Source organism: Euprymna scolopes, chromosome 11, assembly GCF_053919585.1.
Source record: "Euprymna scolopes isolate OS-2025 chromosome 11, ASM5391958v1, whole genome shotgun sequence".
In the NCBI taxonomy this organism is placed as follows: Eukaryota; Metazoa; Mollusca; class Cephalopoda; order Sepiida; family Sepiolidae; genus Euprymna; species Euprymna scolopes.
Window position 1 is genome coordinate 63,951,001 of NC_136492.1, and position 15,606 is coordinate 63,966,606.

The 15,606-nt window shown below is 33.2% G+C and overlaps 1 protein-coding gene, 1 non-coding gene and 1 pseudogene across 2 annotated transcripts in view; 1 reads left to right on the forward strand and 2 right to left on the reverse strand.

Annotated features, from left to right (window-relative positions):
• The window catches only part of LOC145287886 (uncharacterized), a 93,119-nt gene that overhangs the window by 27,365 nt on the left and 50,148 nt on the right, over positions 1-15,606 (reverse strand). The window lies entirely within an intron of this gene.
• LOC145288487 (U6 spliceosomal RNA) lies at positions 3,202-3,308 on the reverse strand. Its single transcript, XR_013869294.1, has one exon. It is a non-coding gene; the product is annotated as a U6 spliceosomal RNA (small nuclear RNA).
• Positions 3,293-3,405, forward strand: LOC145288488 (U6 spliceosomal RNA; annotated as a pseudogene).

Below are 15,606 nucleotides of genomic sequence, written 5' to 3' on the forward strand. Positions count from 1 at the left end.
CACGCTAAACAATTCTTTGGCTCTGAACATTCCTTGGACACTCTGAACTCTCATTTATTGCTAACTCTTTATCTTTCATTGCCTTAACAAGTTTTCTATACTAAATTAATGTATTTTCATCTATTTCAAATCCAGTATACAACATACTGGAGAAATATTTTAAGACATCACAAAAAAAAAAAAAAAAAAAAAAAAAAAATCTTCCTTCACAAAATTTAGTAACCCATACAAATAACCTTTTTGAAGACAAAATTTTTTTAAAACTGACGTCCGAGGAGGCATAAAAAATGATCTACTAAAGAACACAGGCCTCTAATAATGCTTCTCCACACAACTACATACTTCTAGGAAGGACCACGTGTGTAGCCTGATTATCGCCTTCATAGTCACACTATAATAAAAACAGCACAAGTAATTGATATTACTCAGTTGAGGTGTGTGTGTGAGAGAGAGAGAGAGAGAGAGAAATACAGTCATATGGCATAGAAGAAGGAACCCCAAACGTTGTATGTTGATAACTGTCTGATCATGTTGGTGCCTAGGAATTATCTTCTCACTCGACTGACTCCAATCTCTCTCGAGGAACTCCGAGCTGCCAACTGTTGTCAACTCCCACAAATTGAAAACTGTCTCCAACTAACTCTAAATATATTGACTTATGGATCAGAAATCCTATGTTCGGATTTTTTGTCTTACTCAGCCACTCCCAGCTTCTAAGTATCCAACCGCGTTGGTTAATCATTTCTCACCATTGCCTTTTTTGGGGGGGTTTAAACTTTCGACAGTTTTTTCCTTTCTTACGAATCACTTCCCAACAGTCCCTTGGGCTCTGGTTTTGTCTCTGGGGTGGAGGGGACATTCATAGTATCACACATGAAGCTTTCCAACATCCATAGTGAAAGTTATGCAATGGAACCGACAGAATTCAAACTTTGCACGTTCGGATTTATCTAATAAAAAAAATAAAAATAGATCTATTCAATCTGTCTTCAGCAATAATAATGCAATTTCAAACTAAAGTACTACCATCAGACAGACAAAGCTTCTAAAAACCGATAAAGTATAAATTTTTAACTTTAGCATCCGAGTATATTTGGTGAAGTGTCTCTAGAATCAATTGCGAAATAGGTTACGAAAACAAATTTAGTAATAATCCTCTTTGTGTTCATCTTATCTGTTGGATTAGTTAAAAGCTGATAACCATAACAAAATAAACTTAACTTAGTTAAGCCTCTAATCATGACAGAAATAATTAGATTGGCTGTCTATTCAGTTCACGGGTTTGTATTACAATGGACACAATGCCTCTTTACATTGCTGAAGTCTCGATAATCACTTAAAAAAAAAGAAATAAAACAAAATAGTGGTAGAAACCCACCACATAAATGTCACAGTAACATTTATTGGGTGGGTTTCTATGGACATTTTGTTTGTTTTTTTATCTTGAAGTCTTTGTTGAGACTTCAAAAACATTGCGGCCATTTTTTCTTGTTCTCCGGTAACGTTCAATATTACTTGGTTTTCAAACCGAATAAACATTTTACATTAAATAAAAATGCTAAAAACTTATCCAGTTAGACAGAAAAGTAACTTATTTTGCCTTTGATAAGAGTTATTTGTTACATATTTGTTTTTTGACAACTTTTTCGTAAACCCAGTTCACTTATAATTGCAATGCAATGGCAGAACAGATTGCATCATGGTTATTTGTGTGGGAAATGAAATCAGTGTACAGAGTTTGAATTGAAAGGACATCTTTTTGTATTGAGGTAGGCTCATAAGAAAAATTTACTACTCTTAACTGAAGGATCCATTACCCGTGAAATATTCGCCATCCAAATTTCAAACAAAACTTTTTTTTTTTTTTTTTTTTTACATACGAATCCGGTTTTAAAAACTTGATTTTAAAATTTCACCTTAATTAGTATGTTTAATGACAATAAAATCATTGTTAAAAATTGTTCTGTTTCATTAAACTATCGTTTACCCTCATTGCAGGTTTACTCATTGTTGTAATCTATCTATTTACTAGTTATGGAATTTTTTAAGTTTATACACAAATAGAAACACATGATTGGTTGATAAAAAAGGCAAAGTACACATTACTAGGACAGTAGTGTTTACGATGTTGATTCCAGAGTTTAAATCTAATATATATATATATATATATATATATATTTTTTTTTTACTGGATAGCTTTATAAATTTTAAGAAATTAACATAACTTAACAGAAAAAAAAAAATTACAGAAATATTTTTTTAAACTGACATTTGTTTTTTCGAGAATCTAAAAAAAACAGTAATAATAATAAAGGATATTTCACGTTAGTTCAAAGCAAATTATTTTTGCTAAAAAAAACAAACAAAAAAAACAAACTCAATGTTTTTTTTTTTGTCAATAAAAACTACATGTAAATAAATTCACTGTAGTTTCATACAAATATAAAATAGCATATTTTTCTTTAAAACAAAATATTAAAATATTTTTATTTATATTAACTATAATGCGATAAAATTTATGTTAAGATGGAAATTGACATAAGTATTGTACTAACACTGCTCAAGGAGCAGATATAAACTAGTACTCTTATGTATAAATGTACATCATAACAAACAGGCCACCCGGCATTGCCCGGTTGTAAAATATGCTGAAATATGATATTTTAATTCATGCAGATTTCATATTTATTATAGAGCCAATACTGATCAATAGTCATTTCAAAAGTAAAAAAAAGAAAAGACTTGGGTGCCATCAGCTAGAATTAAAACCAAAACATTTAATGCTCCAGCCTTAGTTGTTACAGTTTGCTATTGTCAGATGGATAAAACATTAAAATTTTAACTGACTTTAATGTATAAATGTATATTTGCACATGCACAGAAGAGAACTTTAAGTCTACTTACACCTGTCAAGTTCCAATTTTTGACCCCATAGCAGCTATTTTTATCAGCTAAAAAAAGCAAATCAAATTTGTTCCGGAGGGCCCAAGTCCCCTATATATCAAGTTTCAAGCCTGTAGACTAAAAATTGACAGAGGAGTTGGATAGAGACCGACCCACAGACAATGTCATATATATATATATATATATATATATATATATATATATATATATATATAGATAGATAGATGATAAGAATAATGGAAAAAGTATTCTGATGAAAGAGAAATAAAAAGGAACAAACCGAGTTACGCGTTCATCAAAAATATGGAACGCTTCACGAATTTACGTGTCATCCTTGCACAGGGGCCATGCTAATCGTCCCTGTATCGTGGCAATTTTAGTATGTATACTACTGTGGCGAGTATGGTGAGTAAATATACTAAAATTTAAATGATACAGGGAAGATTAGCATGGCCCCTGTGCAAGGATGACACGCAAATTCGTGAAACGTTCCATATTTTGGATGAACGCATAACTCAGTTTGTTCCTTTTTATTTCTCTCTATCAATACACAGACACACACACACAAGTGCAAGAACTTTTTCATGTTAAATGCTACACAATTATGCACAATATAGAAAATATGCATAAACAGAACTGAGCATAATAGTTAAAGGAACCAAATAATACAATAAGAAACAATAAAAAATGAATAATCAATGAAAGTTCGTTTTTCAAAGGAATATGCATGTTAACTTTCATGAGGTTGGTTGCATATCCATGACTGACTATTAAGTGCATTTTAATAATTTGTAAATAGAAAAAGTATGATTTTAATGCTACGAAAGACTCAAATTTATGTGTCTAGATAACTAGCTAAAATACCTATCCTCAGGTACGTTCATAATGTGGAAACAACTTTGGACTCAACATATTTGCAACCAACTTTGCCATGACAAGATCAATGAAATGATACATTGTCTAATGGACTGGCACGTATTACAATTTTAAGAAAAATGAAAGCCATTTAATTATGTATGAATCTAGAACAGAAAAGGGGAAAAGAATTGGAAGCATCTTGAATTATGTGAAAGTAGTATTTGGTGAAAAAATTATGACACAGCAGGGCTCTATGGACAAATTTATCTTTAGTTGACCTTTGACAACTAAATATTTTTGTTTACTAGCCAAATAGAAAAGTTACTAGCCAAATCCATGTGATTTTTGGAATATGACATCTTCATTCTGTGACGATTATGTGCATGATAAATTTTTTTTGTATTTTTTTAATAAGTGTAATTCTACATACACAACAAATTTTATGTTGATACTTGAAGGTATAAACATTCTAATTTCTTCAGATGTTTTTTTTTAAACAGCCTTCGTTAAAAAAAAAATTTTTTTTAAGTATATTGTTCTATTAAACTTTTATTGTTTAAATAATTTGACTTTGTTCGTTTTATCAAAAAAAAAATTTGAAAAGATATTTTTCACTCAGTAGTGAGCTTTGGAAGATTGTCAGTGAAAGAAATGCAATCGCCAAAAGATAAGGGTTTCATTATTTCTAGTCGCCATTTTGAAAAATCACTCGCAAATGAGACTGTTTCACTCACAATGTAGAGCCTTGCACAGCATGAATCCATTATTTTAAATTTTTAATTGAAAAAAAAAAAAAAAAAAAAAAAGGTGATGAAGTAAAGACAAATTTTATTCCCAGGAGAAAAATGTGGAGGTTGAAAGTAAAGCAGGTATCTTGGAAAGAAAAAGCAGCTTTATTTTTTCTCTTGTGGAAATCTTTTGACGGAGTGCCAAGAGATGTTGTCTGGTGGGGTTCGTAAAATTAGTGATTGATCAAGGTTGTCCAAGCATTCTACAGAAACGTTCAGAATCGAATTAAAATTAGTAGTAAATTTTGTGACAGCCCTATTGTTAAAGTGGAAGTACATCAGGATTTTGTATGGAGTGTTATTTTTCATTTGTGTCTTAGAAACATTGTGCAGCAAGTACTGTGTTCAAGTTGTTCCAGAAAAGATGCTCTATGCTAATGATCTGATACTTGCTTGTGAAACAATGCAAAGGTTACTTGTTGAACTAAAGACTTTGAGGAATGCTATGGAGGGTGAATGTTACTAATAAGACAAAAGAGCCAATCGGTGCGCTTGTAGTGGTTGGAAAGTCCTCAGAAAGAGAGAAGTTCCTTTTCTCACTTTGTGGAGAGGTAACTGAGAGCAAATATGAAAAAATAAAAACAACAACCAAGATGAGATGCACCTGAAAGAAGGCAGAGATTACATTGGCAAAACCATTATGAAAATAACACTCAATATGAGACTTGTAGCCCAAAGTAATCCAAATTATCAATCCTCATCTAAAAAAATTCAGATGCATAATTGAATTAAGGTTTAATTCAAATGTTGTAAATGAAATGTTCGTCTCTTTACACTATATGATAGCATTTCTCGTGAACTGTTTTTTGGTTTTGTTAACATTAACAAAGCAAAGTCATCAGGATTATTAACCTCATTTTTAAGATGCTTTATCTGGCCAAACAGAAAATCAAATAAGAAATTCACCAATAACAAATAGTAATCAGTTTACAATATCCGAACAGTACTGTCATTGTTGAACAACGGCCTGATATGTTTGCAGTAGTAATGTTAATACTAACCACTCATAACCATAATAGTAATAATAATAAAAAAAACTAATAATAGAATGATTGATATCACTATTACAACTGCCAGTCTCTTATTACAGCTCTCACTTGGCTTAAATGTATTCTCAGCCACTGTTGCTATTATCTGAAGCCAGTGACATCAGCAATCGATATTGCCAAGTAACAGAAGCAATAGCAGCAGTAGCATGGAGAAACGAAGCGTAGGAACTAAGTAAGCTTGTTGACAATGAAACAGCATTCTGTAGAAGATGCATAACAATTGAAGACAACTAATATCAAGAGATGGCGCATGCGCGTGTGCATGCGCGGGCGTCTGTTGAGAATAAAGCAGGCAAACAAACAAAACACAAAAAAAAAAGAAAAACAATTATTTCGGTAACTAAGGTCAGGTCTACTAATAAAAAAAATAAGTAAAGTAAAAAGCTGATGTCTTTGGGAGTATTACGGTACACCACCCCTTTTTAGGATATCTTACAAGTACTTTAATGGATTATGCTCTGATGAATTCATAGCAGTTGTGACTCCTGGACATAAATACTCCCGACCAACCAAAGCAGAAAAATCCCATAGATTCACTAGTTTCTTCCCTTAGACTGCTAAACTTTGAAATTCCCTCCCAGTTTCCTGCATCCCTGACTGTATGACGTGAAGAAATTTAAAATGTTAATGGACATCTCTCTACTCAGTTCTCCATAATCCAGGATTCCAAATAGTAAGCCTTTATGTCTAAATAATAACAAAAAAGATATATAATGACTAGGGCTATGACGAGAGAACATTCTTTTCATTATTTTGACTCGAGTATATATCAGTTAATATCTTATATGTTTTTAGATAGAATGAAGTGTTTCTCGATTGATTAACTGTGTCTAATTTGTGTCGGATATATACTCGAGAGTCAAAACAATAAGAATATTCTCGTCATAGCCCTAATAATGACGAAACGTTACCCATTATCAATTAAACAGATTTTGTGCAACCAAGGTAAGGCCTACTAACAGACTAATAAAAAATAAGTGAAAATCTTGTATTATATATATTCTGACTACTGGTTTCATCTTTAGTGTTATTCTCATGTTTTGACCAATCTAACCTCTGACCTTCTTCAGGCGTATCTTGTTGAACCTGGTTATCTGTACAGAATTTCTAATGGAGCTCTTTATTTAATCCACCGTAATGATATGCTTTCATTCCATCAGCAATGACCGGGTGGAAGTCTTAAACAATTCACAATTGCATTTTTAATATCACTTGCACTAAAGATTGAACCATCAACCCCCAGAAGAGTGCCACTGAGAACTGAATTCAGAAATATAAAGTAAAAAGTTTCTGTGTTTATTAGTTTTATGGCATATAAATGCTTTTTGGATCATTTAATGTCAAAACAATACATATTGTCAAGGATATATTATGTGGGTGTTGGGGAGGAGAAAGTAAACACAAACAAGTTGAACATGCAGGGTCCCCTTCAACAAGTGAACAATTTGGGGGCAGCTTGGTGGGGGAGGGGGAGCAGAGTTATCTTCTAAAATCCATTCTGGTAAAAATTTACTTTCACCACGACTAATGTTTGTGCAAAATTAAAAAAAAAAAAATCCAAGGCATGGTTATTGAGAGAAGTGTGAACAGACGAACGGTAGTGAATTACTAGGTACAATCCCCCCTTTGTTGGTGGAATCAACAAATTAATCTCCATAATTCAGGTTAGATTGGCCAATAAAAAAATAACTCAAAACTAGGTTGGCTTCTTGGTTTTACATATCAACAACCCATTTTTGGTCACTTAATGTAAAAAATAGAATACCTATTGTCAGTCTTTATTATTTGAACTCCTCATCTTGGGTGTTATTCCTCACAACTTTTCAGTTGATGCAAACTCCAACCTTCTTGAGGCACATTTTGCCAAACTCTGGAATCGGTAGCGATTCTAGAGTTTGACAAGATGTGCCTCTCTACCTAGAGAATTTTGAGCAGAACCTTTTAATTAATCAAGAGGATATACTGCTCTTGTTCAGTCAATCATGACTGTGTAGAATATTCTTAGTATCGCTTGTACTGAGAATTGAACCCTCAACCACCAGAAGACTGTCATTCACAACTGATTATAACTTAGCTCTTTATCCGTCGTGCAATGGGTCTGTAAAGATCCCAGAGTTGATAAAATGCACCTAATAAAAGTTGGAGATTACATCGGTTGAAACATAGTGAGAATAACATTCTAGATGAGAACAGTAGTCAGAAAAATCCAAATAAGCAATCCTCATCTAAAAAATTCACAAATATACTATTGTCAATTATTGTCCTCAAGGAGAAATAGATTTATCTTCCCAACATTATTTAAGATATAATTAGTACAGTTTCTATTTACCTCCTCCCTAGGAGGTTGGACACAAGGTTAAGTTTGGGTTTGATGAAAGTGTTTCTGTGGAACAACCTGAATTTGAATCTGGCAAACACAGGATTTTAGTCTTTGTTGCTAACCACATAGCCATCGTTAACCCCCAATAAATTTTTTCCTTGGTATGAATTGCCATGATATGCTGAATAACGAATTTGAGAATAAGTTATTGAGAAAAGTGTGAACAAACGGACAAACGATTTGGGGGCAACTTTATCCCTATAATGGCCTCAACATGGGGGCAACCAGAGTTATCCAGGAAAATCCATTCTGAAAAAAATTTACTTTCACCATGACTGATGTTTGTGCAAAATTTTTTAAAATCCAATGCGTAGTTATTGAGAAAAGTGCAAATAAACGAATGGATGAATGGGAGTGAATAACTAGGTCCAATCCCTCGTTTGTCAGGGAATCAAAAGATTTTTACTTGGTATACCTTGTTCTATATGATCCACTTAGATAATCATGCAGTCCCATAGGAAAAAGTAAAGCAGCAATGCAATATGAATTTAAAACCATCATCCTAGCATAATTGTTTGCCATTTCATTCTTTTTTTTTTTTCATGGCATTTTTAAATAGTGTTCTTATTTACTTATGTCCCCATAAAGAGTAGGAAAGACAATATCTACTTTTAATGTGTGGAAAATCCAGCTTGCAAAAAGAGGCACTCTGGTTTGGGACAATAAAAAAAAGATCTAAAAAAATTGCCTTAGGCTAGAAGGATTTCTTCTTCATAGACCAAGGAAAGGAAGGCAGTGCAGTAGCAAAACATATACTACACCTTGTTCCTAACCAAAAGGCCAAGGGGCAATACCTATTATATATGATAAACGGAATACACAATTCTATTTTACAGTTTTGGGGAAAAATGTAATTTCATGCCTTTTCTGATGATATTAGTGTGTAACTGACCACAACAGATCCAAAAAGATTTGAACTTGGAAATAACAGATTCCATAGTCTTTAACCATAACCATATCCATTCTTTCACGGTTATAACTTTAGCATTACTTTAAAATCAATGTCGAAAAAAATCCAGGAATAGCAAAATACAGATTTAGATGATGTTCTTTCCAAAATTATGTACAGTCATATTAAACTTCGACACAAGAATATGTGATTTGTGTAAGAAATACGATCACCGACATTGGAATCAGCTATACAGTGCCCAAATCATATCCTACCTATCATGTTCAGTTAGGTACAAATACAATTGAGAAAGGCATACATCCATATTCCACTTCTCAGCTATGGAGAAAATAGAAACTTGTGTTCAATCAACTGCAAACAATGAATTGTTTGCGCAATTATTTCGCTTTGGCATTAAATAACTAAAAACGCGTTGTGTCATAAAACAGACAAGCCAAACTAGTTTTTTTGTGTGGCTGACACAGTTTGATAGGGAATTAATATTGTCATTTTATCTACTTACCTTTGCCTATCAAACTGGGTTTACAACCCAAATTGCATTGGTATTGCATTTAAATCATTCAATTTCTTACAACACTATGCACATAGCTCCTAGCAAACTCCAGCACCCATTTAAAGTCAAACTAATTTCTACAATTAAAAGTTCATCCAAAATTTCCCACTAGCATTCTACAAATACTTGGTGTTTATTGATATCTGTAGTTTACACAAATGCAACAGGTACTTCTCAATATTTTTTTCTTTCTGGCAATCATGTATGAATATACAATAATGACAACATTTTTCAATCTCATTCAAATAGAAAGATTGTTTTTCTTTTATCTATGGTAAATTCTCTCTGCTTCATACAAGAGATAATTTTTGTTATTGCATGGTTATACCTATATAGAATCACATATCTATTTTTTGTTTATATACAAACTCTATAACTCAAGACAAAAGGCTTCTTTTTTCTTTCTTTCTCAGTTAATGATAACAGACCTTATCAACCTGATAGCAAGAATGCAGTTTTCAACACGGAATATGTTTTCTGCAGGATTGAGCTTAAAATGTTTATTAAAAACAATTATCGAGGTCACCGAAAGTTCTTTAGTACTAAAGAAATGTTATTGTTAAATGTTATATACAAATAGCCACTTTTTGAGTTTTGCTTATAAAGTCACAATTGAAGCACACATTTTTACCATTCACAATACTATGTAAGGTATGGTGTACCCCCTCCCCCATCTTTGTAATCTATCGAGAGTATACTTTGTAACAGAGCCTAACAGAGCAGGTTAACTGAATCTAAGGAAAAAAAAAAAAAAAAAAAAAAAAATGAAAAACTAAACATAACTTTTGGACCGAATTTTAAAAACTTAAAAAATTACATATTGTTCGGATTTCTATGGATTTCTCATTTTGAGTTTTATTCACACTATGTTTCGGTCTATGTAAACCCTCGGACTTATTTCAGGTGCATATTGTCACACTCTGAAATCTTTCTGTTGAACATGGAAATCCACACAAAATTTCGAATGGAACTCTTTATTTTATCTACATTGGTAGCATGTCCTCGTTCTGTCAGTCATAACTGGGTAGAAGTTTTAAATAGTTCTGTAATTTTTTGAGTGTCACTCACACTGAGGACTAAACCCTCCCAAGTTTGAGAAAGATTCCATGTTGGAAGTTACATAGACTGAAATGTTGTGAAAATAACACTCAAGATGAGAACAGTCCAAAGAATCCAAATAATATGAATAATTAATCTTCATCTAAAAATTTTTTTTTTTTTTTTTTTTTACACAGTGATCACCACTTATCAAGGCCCGGAAGCCACTCAGGGATAAGGGTTATTGCAAGTACATTACGTTAGTGTGGAGATTTGATGAAGTGTTTACTTAAGGGGGCGGTTCATTAGGAATTTGTTAACATTGGACTTGAAGACATCCAAGTTGTAGTCCGGTGGGAAGCAGGCAGACGGAACAGAGTTCCACAGGCGTGCAGTTCTAAGAAAGAAGCTTTGTTCATGGAATCCACGTTTTGATTTAGGCACAGATTTCTGAAACATTACAATTCCTAATCTTGGTTGCTACCATTGTCATGTTTTAGCTGCTGCACTCTACAGTCCTCTTTGCCAGACTAAAAAAAAAAAAAAATTATCACACCTGCCAATATCCTACATAAAAAAAACAAAGCCACCATTCACCTGTGCATGGAGAGTACTGTTACGACATCTGGGCTGGTGCACCAACTAATAGCCTCTCCTTGGACAGAGTGCAAAAATTAATTTCTAACCTAATAGGTTCTGCACATGTTGCATCACCAGAGTTGCATCCTTGTGCTTTTTTTTTTTTTTTTTTTTTTTTTTAAGTACTTCCATGGAATATGCTCAGATGAACTTACTGCATTTGTATGACCCTCCCCTACCTCGCTCTCACTGAAAATATCCCTGACCAAAATAACTAGCTGCTTCACTTCACTGTAGAGGTTCCAAGATGCTGAAATATTTTCTATTTGATAGCTTCCCCCCAGCTTTGGACTGCTTACCTGTTTCCCTGACAGTACCAATATGCAGAAATTTTTTTTTTTTTTTTTTTTTTTTACACAGTGATCACCACTTATCAAGGCCCGGAAGCCACTCAGGGATAAGGGTTTTTGCAAGTACATTTAAATGTAATGTGAAGCCACTCAAGGATAAGGATTATTGCAAGTACATTTAAATGTAATGTGAACAAACATCTTACTGATAAAATCCCCACCCAGATTGCTCTCCCTATAAAATTGGCCCCTACCACAGTAATCCCTCATGATCTGCATTGTACCAAATCAAGTGCCGATGAAATTAATGGCCATGTTAAAAATCATGCGAATTGGCTAAGTAAAAGTGACAATAACATATGCATGGATAATAAATTTTATATCAGCAACACACGTGAAAATTCCATTGATAAATAGAAAAGCAAATTTTCTTGCATCCGGTATTATTTATTTGTTATCTATTTTTTCCTACCCCTTTCTTTATATTATTTGGATTTTTTGGACTACTATTCTCATCTTGAGTGTTATTTTCACAATGTTTTGATGAATATAACCGCGGACTTTCTTCGAATGTGTCTTGTCAAACCCGAGAATCTTTCTATCGAAACTAGTATTTTACCTGTTAGTGAAAGGACAAACAAACAACATCCCAACAAATCAGAGAAAACAAGAAAAAAAAAACCCAGAAAAAAAGACAAAACGTTTATCTAATCTGCTTTTTTCAAAAAATATATCTTTATATTAATAAAATTGTGTGACTACATCTCGTCTAGGTCTTTTTCTTACTCTTATACGACTTAAATTGTTTTGTAATTTTATTTACTACTAGCAGGACATGTGTCTCGGTGTTGCCTTGACAATTTAAGAAACCAAAAAGCTAATGTTCTCACACCCGAACTCCATATTATGTTACATTTTTGTTAAGGATAAACTATTCAAAATCAGGTTGAGTTGCAGTGTGAACACACGTATGTGTGTGTGTTAATATAATAATGAAAAAAATAAATTTCCCCTCAAAACCTAAGAATTGCTTTCGGACAACTGAAGAGAAATACTCATGTTCAAGTAGAATAAAATTAAAAAAAAGGTCCTATATGAAATCAGCAACAAAAAGGAAGATTTGCGTTCTTTAGATTTGCACTACTGTTCTCATCTTTAGTGTTATTTGCACAACGTTTTGGTCAAAGTAATCTTCCGGTGTAACTTTTAGAACTCTGGAATCTTTCTGTTGAACTCAAGAATCAGCATGGAATTTTGATCGGAGCCTTTTATTTAATCCTTGAGGGTAGCACGCTCTTGTTCCATCAGACATGACTGGGTATATGTCCTAAGTAATTTTCAATTGTATCTTAATTGACACCTTCATTAAGGATTAAACCTTCAATCGCCAGAAGAGTAACTTACAAGTGAATTTTACTAATACTTTTATCCACTATGCCATTATTCAGAGGTTCTATCAACCAAAACGCTGTGAAAATAACGCTCAAATTGAGAACAGTTGTCTGAAAAATTCAAATAATACAAATAATCAATCCTTTTTTTTTTTTCATAACTATATTGCACAATCGCTGTATATTTCATTCCGATCAAAGAGAACGCAATAATATTGTTCATGCTGGACATTCATAAAAAGGAAAAAATAACAGAAATGGTAACGAGGGATTCAGAATTTGGGGCAAAAGTACAGCAATCCTCATTGATTTCTGTCAAACGTAGAGTTAACTTGAAGGGGTAAAAACTATAAATTTGCCAAAAAATATTAAAAGAAAATTTCATTGTATTTATACCTGTTCTCATCCAATCAATACTTAGGATGTAGAACAGGAGACTTTGTTAGTTTGATTACATTGACAGAATAGATAAGAATTCTTATAGATGTAAAACAGTTAAGGTAGCAGGGTCAGTTGTCAGATCAAGGAAAACTTGGGAAAACAATAAGGATAGATTTCAGAAAAAGACGAATAAATAAAGATCTTGATAAAGACTAATGGCTTAGTGGATAAAGTACTTGGTAAAATTCAGTTGTAAGTTACACTCTTCAGGAGGTTGAAAGCTTAATCTTTAATGTAGGCGACACAAACTATGATTGTGAATTAACAAGGATATCTACCCATTCACGACTGATGAGAATGAGAGAATGCTGCCTCCGTGGATTAAATAAAGGTTCTGTTTAAAATTCTGTGCAGATTTCCGAGTTTGTCCAAAAAATTCCCAAGTTTGACAAGATAATGCTGAAGAAGGTTGAAGGTTACATCGACCGAAACGTAAAAATGACACTCAAGGTGAGAACAGCAGTCCAAAACATCTATATAAAATGTATAAGCAATACTCACCTAAAAATTCAGAAACATAAAAATAGGTTAGTTTGAATTTTTTTTAAAACAGACACATGCCAGCATGTAAAACTGATGTCAAATTGAATACATATGTATAATGATTTTGTTATCCATTAATCCTGGGCAACGTCAGGTATCCTTGTTAGTAATAAATATTTAAATGACAACTGTGAAGGTTGTTGGGCGTTAAATCATACAGAATATATGTATGATCATAAAACAGACATTTTTTTAAAACTCAATTTGCTTATATGTAACAGTTTCTTAGCTTTGAAGCCTGTTGCTAAATAATCAATCAGAAATTGATTTTTTATTTTAAAAGATATGAAAGGACAAACAAACAAAAATATACCAACAAATCAGAGAAAATAAGAAAAAAAACAAACAAGGCAAAACATTTATGTAATCTGCTTTCTTTGAAAAATATATCTTTATATTAATAAAATTGTGTGACTACTTCTTGTCTATGTCTTTTTCTCACTCTTCTACGACTTAAACTGTTTTGTAATTGTATTTTCTACTAGCTGGACATGTGTCTCGGTGTAGCCTGGGAAAATTGAGGAACCAAAATCTAGAACCAAAGCTAGTAATTTAGCTATTGCAGACTATTATCTTCATCTTTTTTTTAATTATTGTTTCACGACGTTTCGGCCAACTATTCCTCTGGCCTTTGTCAGGTGGTAACCACGACAGGATGGGAACTTTGAATCCCCTAACTGCATTCTCAGCAATTACTGAAGATCAGATAATGAATAAACGTTGATTTATAAGACCAAGAAATCTAACCTTGATTACCCTTCGAGGCTTGTGGCACAGTGGATAGAGACGTTGAATCTCTACAGTTCCAGGTGAGAATTGTCTGAAAATAGCAGTTTCAATCCTACCCAAAGCCGGCCAGAGGCTTACTTGGCCAAAAACGTGGTGACACGACAACAACTAATTGCTAAGAACGCAGTTAAGGGATTCGGAGTTCCTATCCCGTTGCGGTTATCACCTGACAAAGGCCAGAGTTAGCCGAAACGTCGTGAAACAACAACTAAGAAAGAGAAGGATAATAGTCCGCAATAAATAAATTAATACTCATCTCAATAATGAATTCCAATTAAATAATATACAAAAAGCTAGCGTTCTCACACTTGTACTCCATATTATGTTACATTTTTGTTAAAGGTAAACCATTCAAAACCGTCTAATGCTATAGAGTACATGTCCTTTTTAAACATGGAATGCAGAGGTATATCAGATATAAACGTTTGGCAGTCAGACTTATTACATTTTGTTTTTATCTTAATTGAGACAACCGAGTGATCACAGTGGAGACAGAATGGAGGATGAGCACAGTTTAGGGCAAATTATAAGAAAAAAGTCGAGGAGACTTACAAACTGTTTGTCAGTGTCAGGCAATTGGGTTCATTAACAGTCTGTGTTAGATCATAGATAAGGGAAAAATCATGACAGAATCTTCCTTCATCATCTGTCTTGTTTGAATGGACTAGCTGTTCAACATTGTGAACACTGAAGTTTCCATGTGTAGAATATTGATCGAGGGATTTGTACTAGAATTGTCCGCAAGGACCTGTGGTGCAGTGGTACTTGGAAAAATCAATTGTAAAAAGTGATGATATTCTCCTCAGTGTGGACGACCGAAAAACACCATTGTGAATTACTTAGGACCTCTATCCAGTCATGGCTGACGGAACAAGAGCACGCTACCCTGTAAAGTAAAAAAAGGGTTTCACTCGAAATTCCGTCCTAATTCCAGAGTCTGACAGAAACATTTCCGAGTTCGACAAGGAAGAAGGTCAGAGGTTACATTGACTGTAACGTGAAAATCACTCAAGATGAGAACAGTAGTCCAATG